This window comes from Ovis aries, chromosome 15 (genome assembly GCF_016772045.2).
Source record: "Ovis aries strain OAR_USU_Benz2616 breed Rambouillet chromosome 15, ARS-UI_Ramb_v3.0, whole genome shotgun sequence".
Classification (NCBI taxonomy): domain Eukaryota; kingdom Metazoa; phylum Chordata; class Mammalia; order Artiodactyla; family Bovidae; genus Ovis; species Ovis aries.
The window spans coordinates 62675539-62703046 of NC_056068.1; the positions used below are offsets into that span (position 1 = coordinate 62675539).

Consider the following 27508-nt stretch of genomic DNA (forward strand, 5'->3'; position numbering starts at 1 on the left):
GCAAAAAGGCATATCCTTTTAAGCAATTGCTTCAAAAAATGAAAAAGACTATACAATGAATAGTAAGTCTCTCTTCTTCTGGTTCCTACGTATCCAGGTAAGTTTCTGGAGAAAGTACAAAAAGTGAAGACAAAAACAAAAACACAACTATATAACCAAAACCTAAGTTATTAGCTTTCTTGGTACATAGACAGTAACTACAAAAAAAAATTTCATTTAGAAAATTTTTGTTTCTTATTTATTCTTTCAGCGATATTCTATGTATTTGACTATACACATATACCCATAAGTCTTTAGCTTCCACATTAATCCTAAACAACAGTACAGAGAACATACTTACATATTTATCATTTTAAAAATGTAAGAATATATCTCTAGGATAAATACTTTTGTGTTTTTTTCTATCAAGTTTTCTAATGATTTGTTGGGAGCTGTATATTCATACAAAGGAAGCAAGTCTTCAATGTATGACTCCACAGTTTTTCAAAAGTGAAAGTCGCATTCGACTCTTTGCGACCTCATGGACTGTATAGCCCTTGGAATTCCCCAGGCCAGAATACTGGAGTGGGTAGCCTTTCCCTTCTTCAAGGGATCTTCCCAACCTAGGGATCGTACCCAGGTCTCCTGCATTGCAGGCAGATTCTTTACCAGCTGAGCCAAAGTTTATGTTAAAAGTGGACTGAGGGAATTTCCTGGCAGTCCAGTCAGTTCAGTTCAGTTCAGTCGCTCAGTCGTGTCCGACTCTTTGCGACCCTATGGATTACAGCATGCCAGGCCTCCCTGTCCATCACCAACTCCCGGAGTTCACCCAGACTCAACGTCCATCGAGTCCGTGATGCCATCCAGCCGTCTCATCCTCTGTCGTCCCCTTCTCCTCCTGCCTCCAATCCCTCCCAGCATCAGAGTCTTTTCCAGTGAGTCAACTCTTCACATGGGGTGGCCAAAGTACTGGAGTTTCAGCTTTAGCATCATTCCTTCCAAAGAAATCCCAGGGCTGATCTCCTTCAGAATGGACTGGTTGGATCTCCTTGCAGTCCAGGGGACTCTCAAGAGTCTTCTCCAACACCATAGTTCAAACGCATCAATTCTTCAGTGCTCAGCTTTCTTCACAGTCCAATTCTCACATCCATAGATGACCACTGGAAAAACCATAGCCTTGACTAGATGGACCTTTGCTGGCAAAGTAACGTCTCTGCTTTTGAATATACTATCTAGGTTGGTCATAACTTTTCTTCCGAGGAGTAGGTGTCTTTTAATTTCATGGCTGCAGTCACCATCTGCAGTGATTTTGGAACCCCCAAAATAAAGTCTGACACTGTTTCTACTGTTTCCCATCTATTTCCCATGAAGTGATGGGACCAGATGCCATGATCTTCGTTTTCTGAATGTTGAGCTTTAAGCCAACTTTTTCACTCTCCTCTTTCACTTTCATCAAGAGGCTTTTAGTTCCTCTTCACTTTCTGCCATAAGGGTGGTGTCATCTGCATATCTGAGGTGATTGATATTTCTCCTGGCAATCTTGATTCCAGCTGTGCTTCTTCCAGCCCAGCGTTTCTCATGATGTACTCTGCATAGAAGTTAAATAAGCAGGGTAACAATATACAGCCGTGACGTACTCCTTTTCCTATTTGGAACCAGTCTGTTGTTCCATGTCCAGTTCTAACTGTTGCTTCCTGACCTGGCAGTCCAGTGACTAGGAACTGGCACTTTCACTGCCTGGTCCAGGTTCGATTCCTGGTCAGGGAACTAAGAAGCCAAGCTGCTGCTGCTGCTGCTGCTAAGTCACTTCAGTTGTGTCTGACCCTGCGTGTGGCCAAAAAATAACCAACAAACTGGGTTGAAATCTTTATATATTGACTTTTCACCTTCTTATTATGAATGTATGTAGTATAAGGGGAAAAGGGAATTGTATAGATCTTCAGTAAGAATTCTTGGTTGAAGTTTCCTTATTTAAAATGATATTTTCCTTTACAGCACAGTGAATTGTGTGTCCTATTAATATAAGGACATACAAAATTTTTATAGTGATGAGGCTTCACTGGTGGTCCAGTTGTTAAGAATCCACCTTGCAGTGCAAAGTACACTGGTTCGATCCTTGGTCTGGGAAAATTCCACGTGCCATGCAGAAACTGAGCCCATGCACCACAACTACTGAGCCAACCCGCTGCAGCTACTGAAGCCTGTGCACTGAGAGCCTGTGCTCTACAGGAGGAGAACTCAGTGCAATGAGAAGCCTGCACATGACAGCAAAGACAGCCCCTGCTAGCTGCAGCTAGAGAAAGCCCCTGTGCAGCAACGAAGACCCATCAGCAAAAAATAAAATAAATACATAACTTTTATAGTGATGAAACAAAATAACACTTTTAATATTTGTTTATTACCTGTGCAAATCTCTTTTCTACTTAATATTTGTCATTTTCAGTAATTTGTCTCCTTCCTGAATGCCAGCCTTAACAATGTGTTATATCAAGAACTTGAAAGCACAGAAACATAAAGTTTCTGTAAAGTTGGGCCTTTTGTAACATAATTCCCACAGACAGATGCAAAACTGTAATCTAACCCACTATTTCAGGAGTAGAGAGAACACTTCTGTGACGTATGATAAGAGTTAAACCCTACTGAACTACAGATGCTTGTGCTGGCATTACAGCAGTTGTGATCTGCAAAATCTTAAAGCAAATTTCTATTGTAGCAAATTAAATAATATGTAAGGAGTTAAGTTGCCTGGAAAATTCCATGGACAGAGGAGCCTGGTAGGCTGCAGTCCATGGGGTCGCTAAGAGTCGGACACGGGTGAGCAACTTCACATTCACTTTGTACTTTCATGCATTGGAGAAGGAAATGGCAACCCTCTCCAGTGTTCTTGCTTGGAGAATCCCAGGGATGGGGGAGCCTGGTGGTCTGCTGTCTATGGGGTCGCACAGAGTTGGACACGACTGAAGCGACTTAGCAGCAGCAGCAGCAAGGAATTAAGTTAGTTTTGATCCTGTGACTCAAGATTTAAAATTAAAAAAAAAACCAAAGACCTGTTTTCAGTGTTTACAAATTAATTTCCTTTAGCTTTCAGAAGATTTTTCACTTTGACAAGAAAAGAATGACAAAAATGTCATATATGGTGCCATCTTCCTATAATGCCAGTTTTGGAGAACTCTTTAAAGAGCATGAACTTTTAGAAAGATGTTTATCTACTTGTAAAGAACATAACCCCCAAGAGGTTTTCTGGACTATTCCCTAATTTGTTGGATCTTTATCAAGTTTCCTGCCTATGCTCATGCACTCACACTTAATTTGTCATAATTCTCCTTTAGAAAAGGCTCATTTTAGAGAAGCACAACAACTGTGATATTTTTGGAACTTATAAATACCTAGTCTGGGATTTCCTTAAGCCTGTCATCTGTTTCCTCATTTCAAAACTTGAAACAGTGTCAGGCTGTGTTTTTAAAATGTTGGGTTTGTTTTGCAAATACAGGAAAAGCAACACTTCCTAATTTGCTTAGATGAGTGCCCATGTAATTTGGAATTATACCAACTCATGTTAAGTACTGCTGTTGTAACAATAGGAATGATCAGGTTTTACGTGCGTGCATACACGTAGATGCCTTTGTGTGTCTGTGGTATGAGTGTATATAATTAGTGTACTACAAGATTTTAGAGAATCAGTATGAAAGTCAATCCATTCTTTAAATATTGTGACAGAGAGACTGAACTAAAGTGAACATACCCAGATCTGCTAAGCATACTTCCTCTCTTTTAGTCATTGATTAACCTATTTCCCCTACCTGGAAAAGTGACAGTATTTTTCCATTCCTTAAATCCTTGAATTAGAATTCATTAACAAGAGTATTTTTGAGGAGCATGATATTTCCTAAAATGGTGCTTTTAAATGAGTCCCATATTTGTTCAGTCTTTTAGATACTTAATAGTTGCTTATATCATTTATATTTTAATTATATTAAAAATTGGACAATAGATCTAGCTCAAAATTCTATTCTATACTGGAATTTCCCTTATAATTTCTGTGACAAATAATTAATCAGTTTTTTTTGTTGTTGTTCTCTTAGTTAAGAGAATGTATAGGAAAGCATCTAGTACTGTTTCTGGTACAATTAATTTTTTGCTAAAAATATTTTTTAAGTAAAGAAATTTTACCAGTGGATAATCATTTATTCAAAGATTATCATAAGGTTATTTTTTTCTCCTGATTGGTTACATAATCTACTGATTATCTGAATAAAATATGTTTATTTTTATAAACCCAAACAAAACAGAAAGTTAAAGTGTACTATAATCCCACTTCTCAGTAATAGTTACTCTTAACAACAACTCAAGAGACAAACACATAGACATTACCAGATGGTCAATACCAAAATCAGATTGATTATCTTCTTTGCAGCCAAAGATAGAGAAGCTCTGTCTGTACAGTCAACAAAAACAACAACTGGGGCTGACTCTGGCTCAGATCATGAGCTCCTTCCTGCAAAATTCAGGCTTAAATTGAAGAAAGTAGGGAAAAGCACTAGGCCATTCAGGTATGACCTAAATCAAATTCCTTACAATTATACAGTGGAAGTGACAAATAGATTCAAGCAATTAGATCTGATAGAGTGCCTGAAGAACGGTGGATGGAGGTTCGTAACAGTGTATAGGAAGTGGTGATCAAAACCATCCCCAAGAAAAAGAAATGCCAGAAGGAAAAGTGGTTGTCTGAGGAGGCTTTACAAATAGCCAAGAAAAGAGGAGAAATGAAAGGCAAGAGAGAAAGGGAAAGACATACCCATCTGAACGCAGAGTTCCAAAAAATAGCAAGGAGAGATAAGAAGGGGTTCTTAAATGAACAATGCAAAGCAAGAGAGGAAAACAATAGAATGGGAAAGACTAAAGATGTCTTCAAGGAAATTGGAGATATCAAGGGAATATTCCATGCAAAGATGTGCACAATAAAGGACAGAAACAGTAAGAACCTAACTGAAGCAGAAGAGATTAAAAGAGGTGCCAAGGATACACAGAAGAACTATACAAAAAATAAAGGTCTTAATGACCTGGATAACCACAATAGTGTGGTCACTTATCTAGAGCCAGACATCCTGGAATGTGAAGTCAAGTGGGCCTTAGGAAGCATTACTACTAGCAAAACTAGTGAAGGTGATAGAATTCCAGCTGAGCTATTTCAAATCCTAAGAGTTGATGCTGTGGAAGTGCTGCACTCAATATGCTAGCAAATTTGGAAAACCCAGTAGTGGTCACAGGACCAGAAAAGATCAGTTTTCATTCCAATCCTAAAGAAGGGCAATGTCAAAGAATGTTCAAAACTACCATATAAATGTACTTATTTCACAAGCTAGCAAGATTATACTCAAAATCCTTCAAGCTAGGCTTCAGCAGTACATGAACTAACTTCCAGATGTACAAGCTGGATTCAGAAAAGGCAGACGAACCAGAGATCAAATTGTCAGTGTTCATTGGATCATGGAGAAAGCAAGGGAATTCCAGAAAAACATCTACTTCTGCTTCATTGACTTCAGTACAGCTTTTGACTGTGTGGATCACAACAAACTGTGGAAAATTCTTAAAGATATGGGAGTACCAGACCACCTTCCCTGTCTCCAGAGAAACCTGAATGTGGGTCGAGAAGTGAAAGTTAGAACCAAACGTGGAACACCTGACTGGTTCAAAATTGGGAAAGGAGTATGACAAGGCTGAAACAAGAAACACCTGGAGTAACAGGCAAATTTGGCCTTGGAGTACAGAATGAAGCAGGGCAAAGGCTAGTAGAGTTTTGCCAAGAGAACGCACTGGTCATAGCAAACACCCTCTTCCAACAACACAAGAGAAGACTCTACACAATGACATCACCAGGTGGTCAATACCAAAATCAGATTGATTATATTCTTTTCAGCCAAAGATGGAGAAGCTCTATACAGTCAGCACAGCAAGACCGGGAGCTGACTTTGGCTCAGATCATGAACTCCTTATTGCCAAATTCAGACTTAAATTGAAGAAAGACGGAAAACCACTAGCTTCCATGGTGGCTCAGATGGTAAAGCATCTGCCTGCTATGTGGGAGACCCAGGTTCAATCCCTGGGTCAGGAAGATGCCCTGGAGAAGGAAATGGCAACCCACTCCTGTACTCTTGCCTAAAAAATTCCATGGACAGAGGAGCCTGGTGGGCTACAGTCCATGGGGTCACAAAGAGTCAGACACGACTGAGTGACTTCACACTCACTCACACTCACATTAGGGAAAACCACTAGACCATTCAGGTATGACCTAAATCAAATCCCTTATGATTATACAGTGAAAGTGAGAAATATATTCAAGGGATTAGATCTGATAGAGTGCCTGAAGAACTATGGACAGAGATTCATGACATTATACAGGAGGCAGGGATCAAAATATCCCCAAGAAAAAGAAACGCAAAAAAGCAAAATGGCTGTCTGAGGAGGCCTTACAAATAGCTGTGAAAGGAAGAGAAGCAAAAAGGAAAGATATAGCCATTGGGATGCACAGTTCCAAAGAATAGCAAGGAGAGATAAGAAAGCCTTCCTCAGCGATTAGTGCAAAGAAATAGAGGAAAACAATAGAATTGGGAAGACTAGAGATCTCTTCAAGAAAATTAGAGATCCCAAGGGAACATTTCATGCATGGATGAGTACAATAAAGGACAGAAATGGTATGGACCTAACAGAAGCAGAAGATATTAAGAAGAGGTGGTAAGAATATACAGAAGAACTGTATAAAAAAGATCTTTACAACCCAGATAATCACGATGGTGTGATCACTCACCTAGAGCCAGACATTCTGGAATCCAAAGTCAAGTGGGCCTTAGAAAGCATCACTATGAACAAAGCTAGTGGAGGTGATGGAATTCCAGTTGAGCTATTTCAAATCCTGAAAGATGATGCTGTGAAAGTGCTGCACTCAATATGCCAGCAAATTTGGAAAACTCAGCAGTGGCCACAGGACTGGAAAAGGTCAGTTTTCATTCCAACCGCAAAGAAAGGCAATGCCAAAGAATGCTCAAACTACCACACCATTGCACTCATCTCACATGCTATCAATGTAATGCTCAAAATTCTCCAAGCCAGGCTTCAACAGTACGTGAACCATGAACTTACAGATGTTTAAGCTGGATTTAGAAAAGGCAGAGGAATCAGAGATCAAATAGCCAACATCCGGTGGATCATTGAAAAAGTGAAAAACATCTACTTCTGCTTTATTGACTATGCCAAAGCCTTTGACTGTGTGGATCACAACAAACTGTGGAAAATTCTGAAAGAGGTGGGACTACCAGACCAACTCACCTGCCTCTTGAGAAATCTGTATGCAGGTCAGGAAGCAACAGTTAGAACTGGACATGGAACAACAGCCTGGTTCCAAATTGGGAAAGGAGTACATCAAGGCTGTATATTGTCACCCTGCTTATTTAACTTATATGCAGAGGACATCATGAGAAATGCTGGGCTGGATGAACCACAAGCTGGAATGAAGATTGCCGGGAGAAATATCAATAACCTCAGATATGCAGATGACACCACACTTATGGCAGAAAGCAAAGAAGAACTAAAGAGCCTACTGATGAAAGTGAAAGAGGAGAGTGAAAATTTGGCTTAAAACTCAACATTCAGGAAACTAAGATCATGGCCTCTGGTTCCATCACTTCATGGGAAATAGATGGGGAAACAGTGGAAGCAGTGACAGACTTTATTTTGGGGGCTCCAAAATCACTGCAGATGGTGACTGCAGCCATGAAATTAAAAGGCACTTGCTCCTTGAAAGAAAAGTTATGACCAGCCTAGACAGCATATGAAAAAGCAGAGACATTACTTTGCCAACAAAGGTCCGTCTATTCAAAGCTATGGTTTTTTCCAGTAGTCGTGTAAGGATGTGAGGATTGGACCATAAAGAAAGCTGAGGGCCAAAGCATTGATACTTTTGAACTGTGGTGTTGGAGAAGACTCTTGAGAGTCCCCTGGAATGCAAAGAGATCAAACCAGTCAATCCTAAAGGAAATCAGTTCTGAATATTCATTGGAAGGACTGATGCTGAAGCTGAAACTCCAGTACTTTAGCCACCTGATGTGAAGAACTGACTCATTTGAAAAGACTCTGGTGCTGAGGAAGATTGAAGACAGGAGGAGAAGGGGACGACAGAGGATGAGACGGTTGGATGGCATCACTGACTCAATGGACATGAGTTTTAGTAAGTTCTGGGTATTGGTGACGGACAGGGAGGCCTGGTGTGCTGCAGTTCATGGGGTCGCAAACAGTTGGACACAACTGAGCAACTGAACTGAACTGATGACAAGGCTGAATATTGTCACCCTGCTTACCTAATTTCTATGGAGAGTATATCATGCAAAATGCTGGGCTGGATGAGTCATATGCGGGAATCAAGATTGCCACGAGAAGTATCAACAACCTCAGGTATGCAGATGATACCACTCTTGTGGCCAAAAGTGAAGAGGAACCAAAAAGCCTCTTGATGAGGGTAAAAGAGGAGAATGAAAAAGCTGGCTTAAAACTCAACATTTAAAAAACTCAGGTCATGGCTTGGGTCCCATCACATCCTGGCAAATACGAGGAGAAAAAGTAGAAGCAGTGACAGATTTATTTTCCTTGGCTGCAATATGGTGACTGCAGCCATAAAATTAAAAACGCTTACTCCTTGGAGGGAAAGCTATGACAAACCTATATAGCATATTAAAAAAACAGAAACATCACTTGTTAACAAAGATCCGAATAGTCAAACTATGGTTTTTCCAGTAGACATGTACAGATGTGAAAGTTGGACTATAAGGAAGGGTGAGGGCCAAAGAATTGATGTTTTTCAATTATGATGCTGGAGAAGGCTCTTGAGAGTTCCTTGGACAGTAAAGAGATCAAAGCAGTCAATCCTAAAGGAAATCAACTCTGACTATTGATTGGAAAGACTGATACTGAAGCTGAAGCTCCAATACCTTGGCCAACTTATGTGAAGAGTCAACTTCTTGTAAAAGACCCTGATGGTGGGAAAGATTGAAGGCAAAAGTAGAAGGCAATGGCAGAGGAATAGATGGTTAGAAGGCATCACTGACTCAATAGACATGAATCTAGCAAAATCCAGGAAACAGAGGAGGACAGAGGAGCCTGTTGTGCTGCAGTCCATGGGGTCAAAAAGAGTTGGAAAGGAATTACAACTGAACAACAATAAAACATATATAGTTGAGTACATATAAATGTTAATGTGTTATTTTTTACTTTACAGAAATAAATCATATGTAACAACATTTTAAAGCAATGTATCTTAGACATCTTTCTCTGTAAATAAAAGTAGATCTATCTTACTATTATTATTTTTATAATGCTGCAGTTTCCACTGTATGGCTATAGCAGAGTTATTTATCCAAACTTTCTAAGACATTTCTTTTCCACATTTTAGAATTTCTGAAATCAGGGTGGGGCTTATATTTTACAAATCCACACATGGACAGCAACTGTGCCCTAGTTGTTTCTGACTAGTTGTTTTTGTGAGTTTAGTTATAATTGTTCAAACTGCCGTCACACTAATGTAGTTACATGCATTGCTGGTGCTATAGATGCTGAGTTTAATTGCTGCTTAAAATGGGAAAAGATGGCAGTAATATTTTTCATTGAAAAATTTACTGTTTATACAGAAAGACACAGAGCAACAGGGCACAAATTTGATATTTAGTGAATATTTGTCATTCAGGAAATAACTGTAATTTCATTTTGTTTTTTTTCAAAGGAATGATCTCAAATCCTGTATGAGATGGAAGAAGAGTACTGATAAATAATGAAGATATGTTTCACTTTATTATGAAGATGTATGCAAGAGGATTGCCTAGCAGCAGCCAAGCAATGCAAGTGAGAGCTGGAAAACATGCCAAACTACTCAAAATTGATAAAATATACTTCAAAGCAATGGGGAACTGGCATGCCCAATTCATACATCTCACAGGACCATTCTTAAGGCATTGTATCATAGTTTAATTGACAGCAATTTTTCTTTCTTGCTACCCCATAAAATAATAATGATTGTTTTTTACTATCAACAATGGCTAAGATTATATAAACTACAGTATTTCAATGAATAGTTGGTATTGTGCTGAAGACTTTATATATATTTCCTACATACTTTTCTAATTGAATTTAAAAAAATACTTTGTTTTCTAGAACAGCTTCAGACTTAACAGAAAGTCAATAACATATTACAAAAAGTTCTCATATATCTCACACCCAGTTTCCCTTATTATTAATATTTTACTCTGCTGCTGCTAAGTCGCGTCAGTTGTGTCTGACTCTGTGCGACCCCATAGACGGCAGCCCACCAGGCTCCCCCGTCCCTGGGATTCTCCAGGCAAGAGTACTGGAGTGGGGTGCCGTTGCCTTCTGCAGCATGTTACATTTGTTAGAATTAATGACTCAGTATTAATATATTTTTATTAACTAAGGTTCATGGCCTGTTCAGATTCCTTTAGCTTTTACCTAATGTTTTTTCTGTTCCAAGATTCCACCCAGACTATCACAGTACATTAAAATATACAGTGGTACATCTTACTATTTTATTTTTTATTATTTTATTTTTAAATATTCTATTTTATTCTTTTCTTAAAATAATTAATTAATTAATTAACTGCTCTGGGTTTTAGTTGGTGGCATACAAGATCTTTAGTTGCAGCATGTGGGATCCAGTTCCCAGACCAGGGATGGAAAACCGTGCCCCTCCACACACCCTCCCCAGTACCCACGCCCCCACCCATTTTCAAGAAAATGGACTGTAACTCCCCACTCCTTACAGGAGGGCTGCACATAATGACTTCCTTTAAAGTCAATACTGAAAGGGTGGCAGGGTAGGGAAGAATGGGGAGTTATGGTCCATCTTCTTGACAATGGGATATCTACATACATGTTTTGAAATTCTTCTGCATGGGAGATTTGTCTCTTTTTTCCTATTTGTCTATTTATTCAGTCAGTCTTTATATCATCATAGACTCACTTATTTGATACTCTGAGTTATGGTTCAATACTATTTTGTTTTGTTGCTTAAAATGTTCCAGATGTATTCGTGGAGAGCTCCCTTAGTTGCCTCCTGTGACCTTTGACATACCCCTCATCACTGTAGGGGTTTTTTGTTTTTATCTTTTAAAGCACTTCCTTACTTATTGGCATTTAACTGAATTTTATAATTCTATGAGATAGGTATTACCACCTCCTTAGTTACAGAGGAAAAAATTGAGGCTTAAAGAGATTAGGTAGTTTTCCCAAGGTCACATAGGAAGCAAATGACAGGATTTGAATTTTGCTCTGTTTGAAAGTTTTAATAACTTTTAATACATTATGCTGATACTTTAAATGGTAATAAGTTACATATCCTTTTAAGAAAAAGAATTCTGCCATCATAATTCAATAGATGTGTGCATTACTATCTTTATTTTGGACTAAGAGGGGAGAAATATATCTACTTAAAGTCAAATACCTCTGGAGAAGCAAATGGCAACCCACTCCAGTATTCTTGCCTGGAAAATCCTGTGGACAGAGAGCCTGGCGGGTTACAGTTCATAGGTTGCAAAGAGTCAGACACGACTAAGTGACTGAGCACAAAGTCAAGTACATAACTTTTGGAATCCCATAAGCCTATGAGTGTCTACTCAGACTGTCAGAGTCCAATTATTTATGGCTCAGAGCTTGCCAACCTTCCTGTGGGAGTTGATTTGCTCTTCTATGTGGAGGTTATCCAGGTGGCGCTAGTAGTAAAGAACCTGCCTGCCAGTGCAAGTTAGACATAAGAGGTGTGGGTTTGACCCCCTGGTCAGGAAGATCCCCTAGAGGAGGGCATGGCAACCCACTGCAGTATTCTTGCCTGGAGAATCCCATGGACAGAGGATCCTGGTGGACTACAGTCCACAGAGTCACACAGAGTTATACACAACTGAAGCACCTTAGCACGCAAGTACACAGAGGTTATAGCTCTTGTAGTAGAGTATTTTAGGCTGTAATGTTGTTGCGTGTTCTTAAGGGAATTTATTTCTTTCATTCATTTGACAAGGCTTTATGAGCCTTTACTGTTCTGGTGGAGCTTATACTCCAATGTTGTTTTTGCTGTTTAGTCATTAAGTGGTGTCCGAGTCTTGCAATCCCACGGACTGTAGCCTGCCTGGCTTCTCTGTCCATGGGATTTCCCAGGCAAGAATACTGAAGTGGATTGCCATTTCCTTCTCTAGCGAATCTTCCTCATCCAGGGATTGAACCCGTGTCTTCAGCTTGGCAGGCAAATTCTTTACTACTGAGCCACCTGGGAAGCCCTATACTCCAATAGGAGGAGACAAAATCAACAATTATGTAAGCAAATGAACTTGATATTTTTAGATGGTAATAGCTGCTAGCTGAAAGCCAGTCTAAGTGACTGAGGGGTATACAGGAGGGATGAGGTCAGAGAGGTAGGTCTGTAGCCCTTGGAAAAAAGCATGTGTGTTATTCTCATTTTAATAGTGTTTAGGCAAGGAAGCTCCATGGTTTGCCTGACTACCCAGAGATCTTTCTCATACCACTCTCTCCCTGGTCCCTTCTCTCTGGTCACATTGGCCTGGCTCTTTCTGAAATATGTCAAACTCTTTCCAGCCTTTGGGTCTTCAGAAGAAAGAAACAAAAACTACTATTCCTCTACATTATGATGTGACTCCCTCCTTCACTTTACTTAGGTTTCTGTTTAAAACCATCTCTTTGGATATTCTATCTAAGAGAGCTTCATTCCCAACCCTACCAACATGTCTCCTCTCCAATCCTCAGGCTGCTTACATCTTTCTTCTTATTTTTCTTCAGAGCATTTATTGCTACCTAACTTTAGTTATTTCTTGCTCACATTCTGTCAGCCCCACGAGAAAGTAAGTGGGGACTTACTTACATGAGGACACGGAGTTTGTTCTGTACATCATTACTTCATACCCTGTGCCTAGAAAATTGTCTAGAACATAATAGGTAATTTTACTATTTAGTTATCTATTGCTGGGGAACATATTACCCTAAATTTCAGTGGCTTAAAAGAGCAAGCATTTATTATCTCACAGTTTCTGTGGATCAGGAATTCAGGAAGGGCTAAACTGGGTGGTTGTGCTCAGGGTCTCTTAGGGGCTAAAGATATCTGAAGGTTGGACTGGGGCTGGAAAGACTGGCTTCCAAAGTCTTTCAAGTGGTTTTTGACCAGAGGCTTCAGTTCCTTGGTTCCTTCATAAAATTGTTCTCAACATAGCAGGGAAAGCCCCTATATCCTTTTGTGACCTAGTGTCTGAAGTTGCACACCATTATTTCTGGTTAATTCTATTTTTTAAAAAAAGTTCAGCTCAGTTCAGTCACTCAGTCGAGTCCGATTCTTTGCGACCCTGTGGACTACACCATGCCAGGCTTCCCTGTCCATCACCAATTCCCAGAGCTTGCTCAAACTCATGTCCATTGAGTCGGTGATGCCATCCAACCATCTCATCCTCTGTTGTCCCCTTCTCCTCCTGCCTTCAATCTTTCTGAGCATCAGGGTCTTTTCAGATGAGTCAGTTCTTTACATCAAGTGGCCAAAATATTAGAGTTTCAGCCTCCACATCAGTCCTTCCAATGAATATTCAGGGTTGATTTCCTTTAGGATTGACTGGTTAGATCTCCTTGCAGTCCAAGGGACTCTCAAGTGTCTTCTCCAAAACCACAGTTCAAAAGCATCAGTTCTTTGGTGCTCAGTTTTCTTTATGGACTTGTTTAAAAAAACAAGTCACCAGGTCCAACCTATACTGAAAAGGAGGGGAACTAGAATTCACTTCTAAAAGATAGGAGTATTAAATAACTTATGGACATATTTTTTAAAGTAATGCATGGATCAATTAATATTCATTGAATGTAGGATATATAATTTGGGTTATGTTTTTATTTCATTTCTTTCAAAATTTTTTATTTTTTAAATTTATTTTTGGCTGTGCTAAGTCTTCATTGCTGGGCTTTTCTCTAGTTGTGGCTAACTGGGGCTATGCTCTAGTTGTGGTGTGTAGGCTTCTCATTGCGGTGGCCTCTCTTACTGCAGAGTACAGGCTCTAGGGCTCATAGGCTTCAGTAGTTGTGGCACAGGGGCTCAGGAGTTGTGGCTCCCAGGCTCTAGAAAAGTGAAAGTTAAAGTGTCAGTCGTGTCCAACTCTTTGCGACCTCATAGACTGTAGCCCACCAGGCTTCTCTGTCCATGGGATTCTCCAGGCAAGAATACTGGAGTAGGTTGCCATTTCCTTCTGCAGGGGATCTTCCTGACTCAGGGATTGAATCTGGGTCTGCCACTTTGCAGGCAGATTCTTTACAGTCTGAGCCACAGGGAAGCCCGGCTCTAGAGCACAGGCTCAATAGCTGTGGCACAGGGGTTTAGTGTTCCATGGTATGTGGGGTCTTCCCGGACCAGGGATTGAAACCACATCTCCTGTGTCTCCCTCAACGGCAGGCATTCTTTACCACTGAGCCACCAGGGAAGCCCCTGGTGTTTTAAGCCACAGGGATTATATTTTTAAACAATCATGCTGGCTGCTGCGTGGCGAATGGACTGTAGGGGGGCAAGCTCAGAAGCACTGAGACTGTGACAATGATGGCAGCTAATATTTATGAATTCTTTTTATGTGCCAGGAACTTTTCCAAGTACTTTACAGCTATTAATGCATTTAATCCTCAGAACACTCTTAGGAGCTGTGTATCATTTTGTTGTCTCCATTTTATAGATGAGGAAACTGAGGCACACAGGTATAACGAACATAATATAAGTGAAAGATGATCTGATGTGTTCAGTTCAGTTCGGCTGCTCAGTTGTGTCCGACTCTTTGCAACCCCATAGACTGCAGCACGACAGGTCTCCCTGTCCATAACCAACTCCCAGAACTTGCTCAAACTCATGTCCATCGAGTTGGTGATGCCATCTCATCCTCTGTCATCCCCCTCTCCTCCTGCTTTCAATCTTTACCAGCATCAGAGTCTTTTCAAATAAGTCAGTTCTTCGCATCAGGCGGCTAAAGTATTGGAGTTTCAGCTTCAGCATCAGTCCTTCCAATGAATATTCAGGACTGATTTCCTTTAGGATGGGCTGGTTGTATCTCCTTGCTGTCCAAGGGACTCTCAACAGTCTTCTCTAACAACACAGTTCAAAAGTATCAATTCTTCGGCACTCAGCTTTCTTTATAGTCCAATTCTCACACTCATCAGTGACTACTGGAAAAACCATAGCTTTGACTAGATGGACCTTTGTTGGCAAAGTAATGTCTCTGCTTTTTAATATGCTGTCTAGGTTGGTCATAACTTTTCTTCCAAGGAACAAGCGTCTTTTAATTTCATGGCTGCAATCACCATCTGCAGTGATTTTGGAGCCCCCCAAAATAAAGTCTGACACTATTTCCACTGTTTCCCCATCTATTTGCCATGAAGTGATGGGACGAGAAGCCATGATCTTAGTTTTCTGAATGTTGAGTTTTAAGCCAACTTTTCACTCTCTTTCACTTTCATGAAGAGGCTCGTTAGTCCTTCTTTGCTTTCTATAGCAAAGCTGGTGGTATAGTTACACCAGCTCTAACTGTGAAGATTTTAAATACCTCTGTGTTCTCTAATTTGTGATTTCAACTCTTAAAAACTTTGAGCTCAATGTATCATGCTGCTGCTGCTGCTGCTGCTAAGTCGCTTTAGTCGTGTCCGACTCTGTGCAACCCCATAAATGGCAGCCTACTAGGCTCCCCGGTCCCTGGGATTCTCCAGGCAAGAACACTGGAGTGCATTGCCATTTCCTTCTCCAATGCATGAAGGTGAAAAGAAAAAGTGAAGTCGCTCAGTCGTGTCTGACTCTTAGCAACCCCATGGACTGCAGCCTACCAGGCTCCTCCGTCCATGGGATTTTCCAGGCAAGAGTACTGGAGTGGAATGCCATTGCTTTCTCTGCAATGTATCATAGGAATCTCTAAATTGCTTGAAGATAATACCACAGACACACAAAATAATACACTCAAAAATATGTACCATAGATTCTAAGTTTCTTCCAATGATATTAGAGTAGTCCATCTTTTCAATAACAGAAGTACATTGTTATGATGTGGAATTTATTTAAAATTTTTCTTTCAAATATTTTTAGGGCAAGAAGTGATAATTTTATAAATATAAGGGAGTCATGAGTGTATTTATCCTTTTGCAGATTTTATAAAAGTTTTTCTTTTTTAGTTTTTCAGATATTTGAATAAGTATATCTTAAGACTCAGAGCTTAGTATATAATTATCAAGCAACTGATTTTTTTTTACTGAATCTAGATTTGTGTGTGATACATGATTTCCTAACATATCAATTATATAAGAACTATATTAATATAGTATTATTTTAGTTCATTTATATTTTAAATAAAATAAACTATATATATATAAACAAAGTAGATTTTCCTTTACATGGTTTTGAAATATTCTGCTTCCCTGGTAGCTCAGCTGGTAAAGAATCTGTGTGCAATGCAGGAGACCTCGGTTCTATTTCTTGGTTGGGAAGATCCGCTGGAGAAGGGATTGGTTACCCACTCCACTGTTCTTGGGCTTCCCTGGTGGTTTAGCTGGTAAAGAATCCTCCTGCAATGCAGGAGACCTGAATTCGATCCCTGAGTTGGGAAGATCCCCTGGAGAAGGGAAAGGCTACCCACTCCAATATTCTGGCCTGGAGAATTCCATGGACTGTATAGTCCATGGTGTTGCAAAGAGTTGGACATGACTGAGTGACTTTCACTCATTCCTTATCATGCAAAGAATAAATGAAGTTCTATAGTCTGTAGATCAGGTATGAACATTACATACTAACTCTCAGTATATTGATTAAAAATGAACATTTGTTTAGATTTTGTTGCACATTTCATTTAATTTTACTGTAACATGAACTGATTGAACTCTATATGAGAAAATATATCATTTTAATTTTTTGCTTCACATTTGATTGCTTCCTTCAAAATCTCATAAGCCTTTTAATAATTTTTCCTCTTTTTTTTTCATTTTTTCTGCAAATTTTTTTTCTCTCATAAAAAAAAAAAAAGTTACTGCATTAATCCCATCAGCGATTTTATGACTGTTTCCTTCATTATTTCAAGGATGTGGGTCTGTGCCACAAAGAAAAACAAACTGTAAAGCCTGAAAATACTTGAACAGAGTTTCCTGTTTAGAGATAAAAGCAAGCTGCACCACAGCATTAATCTCACACGTATTTAATAACATACACTATCATCATGCTACATAGTAATTTAGACATTTGGGTAATGAGCAAGAGGCATAAATAAGTATATTTATAATTACTGAAGGCAAAGCAGACATTTTGGGGGTCATTTGGGAATAAAGGGAAGTGTGAACTTAATTTGAATAGAAATTTCAGTTGATATTTGATTATTAACTGACAGGAATCCATATAGGATTCTAAACTTTACGGTTGGGGCATATCCCTAGGATAGACTTTAGAATTTTGCATTTAGGGCAAGACAGTTCTCCTCTCTCAGGGAAAACTGCCCTTTTCAAAGTGGAACAAAACTTAAAAAGGATGTTTCAGACATAACACCAGATAATCTAAGGAGAAAGAGAGGTTTAAGCTTGAGAAAACTGGTTGGTCCTTTCAGTAGCAAAGAAGAGGAGGGAGGCAGAGAAAGGGAATCTGGAGAGAGGTAAACATTGCCTTTTGTAGCTAAATCCCTCCACATTTCTCCCTGACTTCTGCAGCTGATCTCAAAAGGCAAATAGATCCAGAAATGTAACCCTGAATATTTTCTCCAAGTAGCCTGAAATTTTACTAATTAGACATTCTTAAACATTTTGATTCACCTTTAAAAAATTTTTTCTCCTAGTTTTATTGATATATAATTGAGACATAGCATTGTGTACATTTTACAGCCCTGTATATGTTTAACAGCACTATGTATGTTTATGGTGTATAGCATAGTGATTTGACTTCTATACTGCATAAAGTGGTTATCACAGAAAATCTGGTGAATATATACCATCTCATATAGATACAAAATAAAAAGAAAAAACTTTTTCCTTGTGATGAGAACTCTTAGGATTTACTCTCTCAACAGCTTTCATATATAATATAGAGCAGTGTTATTATATTTACCATGTTGTGCATTTCTTCCCTAGTATGTGTTTATCTTATAACTGGAAGTTTGTACATTTTGATCACTTTCATCTAAGGTGGTCACCTAACCTTCACACTGAGCCCACCATATATTGAGTTTGCACAATCTACCTCATTTAATCCTAAACTTGTTTGCAAGATGAATATTATATCAAATTTAAAGATGAGGATAAAGACCTGGAAAGGTATGAAATGCCCCCAGAGTCGCACAGGCAACTTAGTCTCCTGATTACTTCTTGTCCAGTCTTCTTTTACTGCTTCCTATGAGGGACAGAGGACAAGAAAGGGAGGCTCTATCAACAGGGCTGCTGGGGTGGGAAGGGTGGAAGGCGTGATTCATACTGCAAACATCTCAGGTTTGTATGTTTATTAAGAAGTCTTTCAGACATATGGCAGAAAAGTGTGCTGCTTTAATAAAATCCTTCAGTCAGTCAGTCAGTTCAGTTGCTCAGTTGTGTCTGACTCTTTGTGACCCCATGAATTGCAGCACGCCAGGCCTCCCTGTCCATCACCAACTCCCGGAGTTCACTCAGATTCACGTTCATCAAGTTGGTGATGCCTTCTAGCCATCTCATCCTCTGTTGTCCCCTTCTGCTCCTGCCCCCAATCCCTCCCGGCATCAGAGTCTTTTCCAGTGAGTCAATTCTTCACATGGGGTGGCCAAAGTACTGGAGTTTCAGCTTTAGCATCATTCCTTCCAAAGAACACCCAGGACTGATCTTTAGAATGGACTGGTTGGATCTCCTTGCAGTCCAAGGGACTCTCAAGAGTCTTCTCCAACACCACAGTTCAAAAGCATCAGTTCTTCGGCACTCAGCTTTCTTCACAGTCCAACTCCCACATCCATACATGACCACTGGAAAACCATAGCCTTGACTAGACGGACCTTTGTTGGCAAAGTAATGTCTCTGCTATGAATATGCTATCTAGGTTGGTCATAACTTTCCTGTCAAGGAGTAAGCGTCTTTTAATTTCATGGCTGCAGTCACCATCTGCAGTGATTTTGGAGCCCAGAAAAATAAAGTCTGTCATTGTTTCCACTGTTTCCCCATCTATTTCCCATGAAGTGATGGGACCAGATGCCATGATCTTAGATGTTTTCTGAATGTTGAGCTTTAAGCCAACTTTTTCACTCTCCTCTTTCACTTTCATCAAGAGGCTTTTTAGTTCCTCTTCCCTTTCTGCCATAAGGGTGGTGTCATCTGCATATCTGAAGTGATTGATATTTCTCCCGGCAATCTTGATTCCAGCTTGTGTTTCTTCCAGTCCAGCGTTTCTCATGATGTATTCTGCATAGAATTTAAATAAGCAGGGTGACAATACACAGCCTTGATGTACTCCTTTTTCCTATTTGGAACCATTCTGTTGTTCCATGTCCAGTTCTAACTGTTGCTTCCTGACCTGCATACAGATTTCTCAAGAGGCGGATCAGGTGGTCTGGAATTCCAATCTCTCTCAGAATTTTCCACAGTTGATTGTGATCCACACAGTCAAAGGCTTTGGCATAGTCAATAAAGCAGAAATAGATGTTTTTCTGGAACTCTCTTGCTTTTTCGATGATCCAGCGGATGTTGGCAATGTGATCTCTGGTTCCTCTGCCTTTTCTAAAACCAGCTTGAACATCTGGAAGTTCATAGTTCACCGAGCATTACTTTACTAGCATGTGAGATGAGTGCAACTGTGCAGTAGTTTGAGCATTCTTTGGCATTGCCTTTCTTTGGGATTGGAATGAAAACGGACCTTTTCCAGTCCTGTGGCCACTGCTGAGTTTTCCAAATTTGCTGGCATATTGAGTGCAGCACTTTCACAGCATCATCTTTCAGGATTTGAAAGAGCTCAATTGGAATTCCATCACTTCCACTAGCTTTGTTCGTAGTGATGCTTTCTAAGGCCCACTTGACTTCACATTCCAGGATGTCTGGCTCTAGGTGAGTGATCACACCATCATGATTATCTTGGTTGTGAAGATCTTTTTGTACAGTTCTTCTGTATTCTTGCCACCTATCCTTAATATCTTCTGCTTCTGTTAGGTCCATACCATTTCTGTCCTTTATTGAGCCCATCTTTGCATGAAATGTTCCCTTGGGATCTCTAATTTTCTTGAAGAGATCTCTAGTCTTTCCCATTCTGTTGTTTTCCTCTATTTCTTTGCATTGATCACTGAGGAAGGCTTTCTCATCTCTTCTTGCTATTCTTTGGAACTCTGCATTCGGATGCTTATATCTTTCCTTTTCTCCTTTGCGTTTCGCTTCTCTTCTTTTCACAGCTATTTGTAAGGCCTCCCCAGACAGCCATTTTGCTTTTTTGTGTTTCTGTTCCATGGGGATGGTCTTGATCCCTGTCTCCTTTATGACAGGACAATTTTCTGACAGACGGAAGCAAAACTTCATGAGAAGTGTCTTTTTAAATTCCAACAAAAGGCTTTGTTTAGGCTATTGGCTGCTTTAACTACTTTGAAACATAACATTTTAAAGGATGCTTTAAATAGTATGCTTTCCTTTTCTTAAGATTAAATTTGAATTTACTTTGGGGAATGGATATTTTCATCAAAGCAAGGAGTGACCCTGAAACCCTGGACATATAACCAGCGAAACCATAATTCAAAAAGATACATGCCCTCCAATGTTCATTGCTACACTGTTTACAATATGCAGGACATGGAAGCAACCTAAATGTCCATCAACAGAGGAATGGATGAGGAAGATGTGGCATATATATGCCATGGAATATTACTCAGCTATTAAAAGGAACGAAAAATGCCATTTGCACCAATGTGGAGGGACCGAGACGTTATCACGCTGAATGAAAGTAAGTCAGACAGAGAAAGACAAATATCTACGGTATTGCTTATATTCAAAAATTATTTAAAAGGGAGTACAAACGAACTTATTTACAAAACAGAAATAGAGTCACGGGTGTAGAAAACAAATTTATGGTTACCAGGGGATAAGGAGGGGTATGGATAAATTGGAAGATTGGGAGTGACATATACACACTACTATATATAAAACAGATAACTAACAAGAACCTGTTGTATAGCATAAGGAACCGTACTCAGTACTCTGCAATGGCACAAATGGGAAAAGAATCTAAGAGTGGATATATGTATAACTGATTCACTTTGCTGTACACCTGAAACTAACACAACATTGTAAATCAACTATGCTCGTATAAAAATTTTAAAAATTAACAAAGAAAAAGAAAGAAGTAATTTTGATGGTAGAGATCTCTGGCCGCTGGAGGGGAATAGGATTGTGACAGGGGGGCAATTTTGGCAGCCAGAGCATAATCTGCAGTTTGTAGGGAGTATCTTTGAAGAGAGGAATGGGAAGTCCAGGTGTGTAGGCGAATGTAATATAAGGAGCATCACAAGTAAGTAGGAGAAAAGCACCAAGGAAAAAAGGAGAGTACCAATTCATACACAACCTTACCTAGACTCACTGCTGCAAAGTGTTAAAGGCACAGCTGTCCTTGAGTTGTCCCCCTTCATTTTGCATGCCAGTGCCCTGGGAGAGCAGTTCGCTATTTCTTGTCCCCTAGAAGAGCCAGACTGACACATGCGTAGAGTAGGCTGTGATGTGGTATGAGGACAGACCCTGACCAACAGACTGTCTCCTTAAATGCCTGAAATTTCCCTAACTCAGAGGAACATGGATTAGCAAGCAGAGTTTTTATTGCAATTGTTTACCTGGCTATGCATGATCGGCATTCCCACAGATTCTCCTGGATGTTTGTGGCATACTTCCTCACATATTCCACTATGGCAACGGTGAGCTCAAAAAGGAAGGGTGGGTAATCTCTATTCTGGAGTCAGGTAGTCAATATTGAGTATGGAGGAACTGGGCTGTTTCACTAGTTCAGGTATTAAAAGAGGAAAGAAGGAATTTAAGGATAAGTCAAGGGTTCCTGTTCTGGGAATAAAGTCATTCTGATGAATCAGTTGGGATGACTGAGGGAAGAGGACTGAATGCGGATGGTCTTGGGTAAGGAATGAAATCTACCTGAGCCTCTATTCTCACCTACCTGAATCTCATCTCTGTTCTCTCATCTGTGAAAGGAGAATGTGGGCCATGATGAGCTTGGGTCACTCTTCTCCATGTATCGTTTTGGGGAATTATAAAACTCTACTTTTTTAAGGAGTTTGATGTTTGTCATAGCCATGGTTTGATGCTGAGACTTGTCAGGAACACAGTTGTCAATTTGAACTTTTCCCAAAGTAAATTACAATTTCTTTAATTCCTACATGCTTTATAAAGACATTTTCAAGAATGCATTTAGTGAAAAATCTGTGATTTGGGTAGATGTTTAAGGCCAGATAGCTTAATTACAAATCCAGCTCCATTATTTACTGTGTTAACTTTGGACAAGCTTTTTCATCTCTCTGATTCCATTTCCTCATCTATAAAATGAAGACAGTAACAGTTATCCTTGAGTAATTAAATAAAAGCATTCAGAACAGTGTCTGACAAGTGGTAGGATTTGAAAAATATTTGTGGGGAGCATATATGTCACTTAAGAACGGTATGTTCAATCAAAGCTTTTTGGAGGCACGAACATTTAACTCTGAAGGAAGGATGGGATTTTAATGATGAGAGGGCACCCAGATGAGCATGGAGAAATAAAAGGTTATCACTGGGGAAAGAGGAAAGCACAGTTTGGTGGGATCACAGGGCATATAGGAAAAATGGATGGAAAGGTTTTATGGAATCCAAATGTAACGTCCTTCAACAGCCAAATTAAGAAATATAAGCAGTTTTAGTAGGTGACAGAGTCAAAATGCTTGTTGAATAGGGAATGTCAAAATCAAAACAAGATCAGTGGTTTATTTGCCTTGTGTTTCCTCAGTTTAAACATCTCTTTTCTAATATAAAAACCATGCTACTCTGTTAAATTGCATCATCAGTACATTTAACTTCCGAGAATTAAACTCCAGAAGCTCTGGAGAGAACGGAAAACGTAAACAGTGTGGGTGCTGGCAGCCCTTTTCTCTCTAGGAGCTGATGCAATGGATTCACTCAAACCTGAAGGAGAATGCCACTAGAGATTGTCACACTAAGTGAAGCCAGTCAGAAAGAGAAAGACAAACTCCATATAATATCACTTACATGTGGAATCTAAAATATGACACAATGAGCCTATCTGTGAAAACAGAAACAGGGTCTTCCCTGGGGGCTCAGATGGTACAGAATCCACCTACAATGCAGGAGACCTGGGTTCGATCCCCGCATCAGGAAGATCCCCAGGAGAAGGGAATGGCAACCCACTCCAGTATTCTTGCCCAGGGAAATCCCATGGATGGAGGAGCCTGGCAGGTTATGGTTCATGAGGTAACAAAGAGTTGGACACAACTGAGCAACTGAACAGGCATGCATGCAAGGTATAATACACATTTCTCTGTGTATATAATCCTGTACAATAATATGTACATATTAATGATGTGCTACTTGTAAGCAGTCATAAAGTAAACATTTCATGTGTTTCACCTCTTAGAGCACTTAATATTAATGATGATTATAAACTGTAGGCTTTTCCAGTTTCATCATCTTAAGATGGAGTCCAGCAATCACTCTGTTACAGTTCTGTTAAATCTTGAATTTCTTCCTCCAGGATGATGGACACACCCATTCACCTGACACCCAAATGGCACCTACTTGACTGAAGAATCCTTAAAATCCATGGCACGTTATTTTTACAGTTTTTGCCATTATACATTAGGGGCAATTTTTGTAATTTTCAAGGATGAATTTTATGAGATTTTTGTGCCGACTGTAGTACCAAGCTCCTGAATTAAGATGAGATTCGTGAAGTTCCAGATTAAGATGAGATTATTTTGATCTATAGTTAGTGAGAACCATTTTTTTTTTTAAAGAAAAGGAAACAGATCTCTAGGCTACAAAGAGTTACTCGAGTGGGTCCTTCAGTCCATGCAAATGTAGGTAGTATTGAGACACTCCTGAACATTTTTTTCATCCTACCCGCCCCTCCCTGAGGCCCAGGTGCACAAAGCTGATATCTAGAGGGAAAGTAGATTATTTGCATAAAGCGGCTGGGAGCTCCCAGGAAGGAGGAGACAGAGGCTGCCTGCTGCTGAACCTCTCTGCTTAGAGTCCACTTTCTAGTGGACTAAGTGCTCCTCCCCCCATATCCCACAAAGGCAGGACTGGAAACCGAGGGTCTGGAGGAAGTCAACAATAACAGGAACAAATCTCCAATTTCTTTGAGGAAGGGAATGTGGGTTGGTGACTCGAGCTCTGACAAAATCCCAAGATTTTTCTTTTGGAGAAGAGTCAGCCTCATTCCCTAAGGCCATTTTGAAACCTATAGGAGGTAAGTGAGGAAAAAGGGCAGAGATGAACACAAGGTAAGTGGGAGGAGGACTGTTCTCCTTTGTGTGTGTGTCCGACTCTTTGTGACCCCTTGGACTGTAGCTCACCAGGCTCCTTTGTCCATACAATTTTCCATGCAGGAATACTGGAGTGGGCTGCCATTTCCTCTTTCTGAGGCTCTTCTCCACCCAGGGATCGAAGCCATGTCTCCTGTGTCTCCTGCATCGCAGGCAGATTCTTTACCCACTGCTGCGCCACCTGGGAAGGTTGTTCTCCTTTTGATGAGTGATTTTGGGGTCTAGGGGTTGGGTAAAGACCTAAGATAAAGAAAGAGAGAGGTCTTGGATTTCACATTTGGGTGTTTTGAACAACTGTGACAGTTGGCAGTCTGAGTTTATGGAGTGATTCATACTGCTTATACAGAAAACTCATTTGTTCATTTTACAGGTATCGATTACATTACTTTTGTATGCCAGACAATGATCTAGGCTTTGGGAACAATGCAGCCAACAAAACAAACAAAAATTCTTGCCCTCAGGAAGCTTCCTGTCTGGGTTGGGGTTCAGGGCATGGGACGTTGGGAGAGGCAGAGAATCCTACAAAATAGTATCTTAGATGATGCTGAGACCTAAGGATAAAAATAAGGATAAAAATGGGGGGGGGGGTGGTTATGTCTGTAGATAGGTTATTGTTGAGGGAGGCTTCACTGACAATGTAAATTTGACTAAGGCTCTGAAAAGGAGGTGCGGACAGAGTGTGATCCAGATAGCTGAGGAGGGACAGTGACTGGAGTCTCTGTGAAACTGGGGCTGGAGTGAAAGAAAGTGGGAGGTGAGCTCCTTGTGAGCTTTATAGACCATTTTAGGTCCGCTGCAAGGTTTTTTAGCTTTTAATCTGAATGAGACTGGAAGGAAAATTTGAAAAACACAGAAAAAAAGCAAAGAAGTGAATGAAACAGATGGATTTGACACGGAAAGCCAATGGCTTTTTTGATCATGCTGAAAGTGAAAGTCACTCAGCTGTGTCTGACTCTTTGTGACCCCACAAACTATACAGTCCATGGAATTCTCCAGGACAGAACACTAGAGTGGGTAGCCCATCCCTTCTCCAGTGGATCTTCCCGACCCAGGAATCAATTTGGGGTCTCCTGCATTGCAGGTGGATTCTTTACCAACTGAGTTATCAGGGAAGGCCTGTGTCTCTGTTAAATCCTTCAGTAGTTTCTTTTGCCAGCAGAATGAAGTCCTAGATGCTAATCTGGATCTTGCTTCTCCCCCTACTCTTATCTGCTTCTGATTTATCCTCACTCTGACTAAAAACAATCAAGTTTCTCAAATTTCTACTCTCTACCACATTTTTTTTCTATGACTTTTGCATGAATCTTATCTTCTGCTCTCACGTGTTCTCTGTTAGGGCTAATTCCTATATCCTTTAGATCTTAACTTTAATTCAGCCTGTGTACTGGTACAAAGTCCTGTGCTTAGAAAGTTAACTCCGAGAGACAGTGAAGGACAGGGAAGACCGGTGTGCTGCAGTCCATGAGGTCACAAAAAGTAGGACATAACTGAGAGACTGAACAACGATTGGTTTAATGCTCTTTTGTCACCAACCTGAAATGCTTAATAATTCTGAACAAGGGGTCCCGCCTTTTCACTTTGCGCTGGGCCCTGTATCCATACGTACATACCTAGTCCTGTTTATCCTCTACTATGCACCACTGCCTTGATGCTGAGCATATAATGGAGTACCAGAAAAAGATGTCCTCCCTACTTTTGCAGAGCTTTCATACTGGTGGAAGAGATAGACATTAGTCAAACAATCAGAAAATAAACATAAAATTGCAATTGAGAAAAAAGCTACAGAGGAAGATATATGGAAATTTGAGTCAGAGAAGCCAGGGGATTCCCCGAGGAAGTAAGTATTTTATTTAGCTGAGTCCTGTGTGTTCAATAACTCAATTGTGTCTGACTCTTTGTAGCCTCATGGACTGTAGCCTGCCAGCCAGGCTCCTCTGTCCATGGAATCTTCCAGGCAAGAATACTGGGGCAGGTTGCCATTTCCTACTCCAGGAGATCTTCCCTACCCAGGGATTGAACTTGCATCTCTTGGGTCTCTTGCACGGGCAGGCAGATTCTTTAGCAATAGTGCCACTAATCAAGTCCTGGAGGATAATAAATGAACCAGACTTTCCATAGCTTGCCCTTTTCCCTGCATTTGATTAGGTTCCTGTTCTGGCCCCTCTTTGTGTCCTGTACTTTTCTTTTTGACTGTTATTATTACTAATTATTAGTATGATAGCCAACTTTTAGGGAGAATATAAGCTCACATGTCTCATTTTTCACACTGTATTCTCAGATATAGTGTATTCTCACTGTATTCTCAGCAGAGTTTGGTCACTCAGTTGTGTTTGACTGTGACCTCACGGACTGCAGCACGCCAGGCTTCTCTGTCCTTCACTATATCCCAGAGTTTGCTCAAACTCATGCCCATTGAGTCGATGATGCCATCAAACCATCTCATTCTCCGTTGCCCCCTTCTCCTCATGCCCTCAATCCTTCCCAGCATCAGGGTCTTTTCCAAGGAGTTGGCTCTTCGAGTCAGGTGGCCAAAGTACTGGAGCTTCAGCTTCAGCGTCAGTCAGAATATTCAGGACTGACTTCCTTTAGGATGGACTGATTTAACCTCCTTGCTATACAAGGGACTCTCAAGAGTCTTCTCCAACACCACAGTTCAAAAGTATAGATTCTTTGGTGCTCAGCCTTTTTTATTTTCCAGCTTTCACATCTGTACATGATGACTGGAAAAACCACAGCTTTGACCATATGACTGAGCAACTATTACTTGACTATACGGACCTTTGAAGGCAAAGTAATGTCTCTGCTTTTAAATATGCTGTCTAGGTTTGTCATTGCCTTTCTTCCAAGTAGCAAGCATCTTTTAATTTTATGGCTGCAGTCACCGTCCACAGTGATTTTGGAGCCCAAGAAAATAGAGCTAGTCACTATTTCCATTGTTTCCCCATCTATTTGCCATAAAGTAATGG

At 40.2% G+C, this 27508-nt stretch overlaps 1 protein-coding gene across 4 annotated transcripts in view; it reads left to right on the forward strand.

Moving 5' to 3' along the window:
- Positions 1 to 18216: 18216 nt before the first annotated feature.
- The window catches only part of HIPK3 (homeodomain interacting protein kinase 3), a 94868-nt gene continuing 85576 nt past the window's right edge, over positions 18217 to 27508 (forward strand). For all 4 annotated transcript variants that reach the window (XM_060400045.1, XM_060400049.1, XM_060400047.1 and 1 more), the window contains exon 1: positions 18217 to 24466. The gene's annotated coding sequence lies outside the window, so the exon portion shown is untranslated. The remainder of the gene's footprint in view (positions 24467 to 27508) is intronic.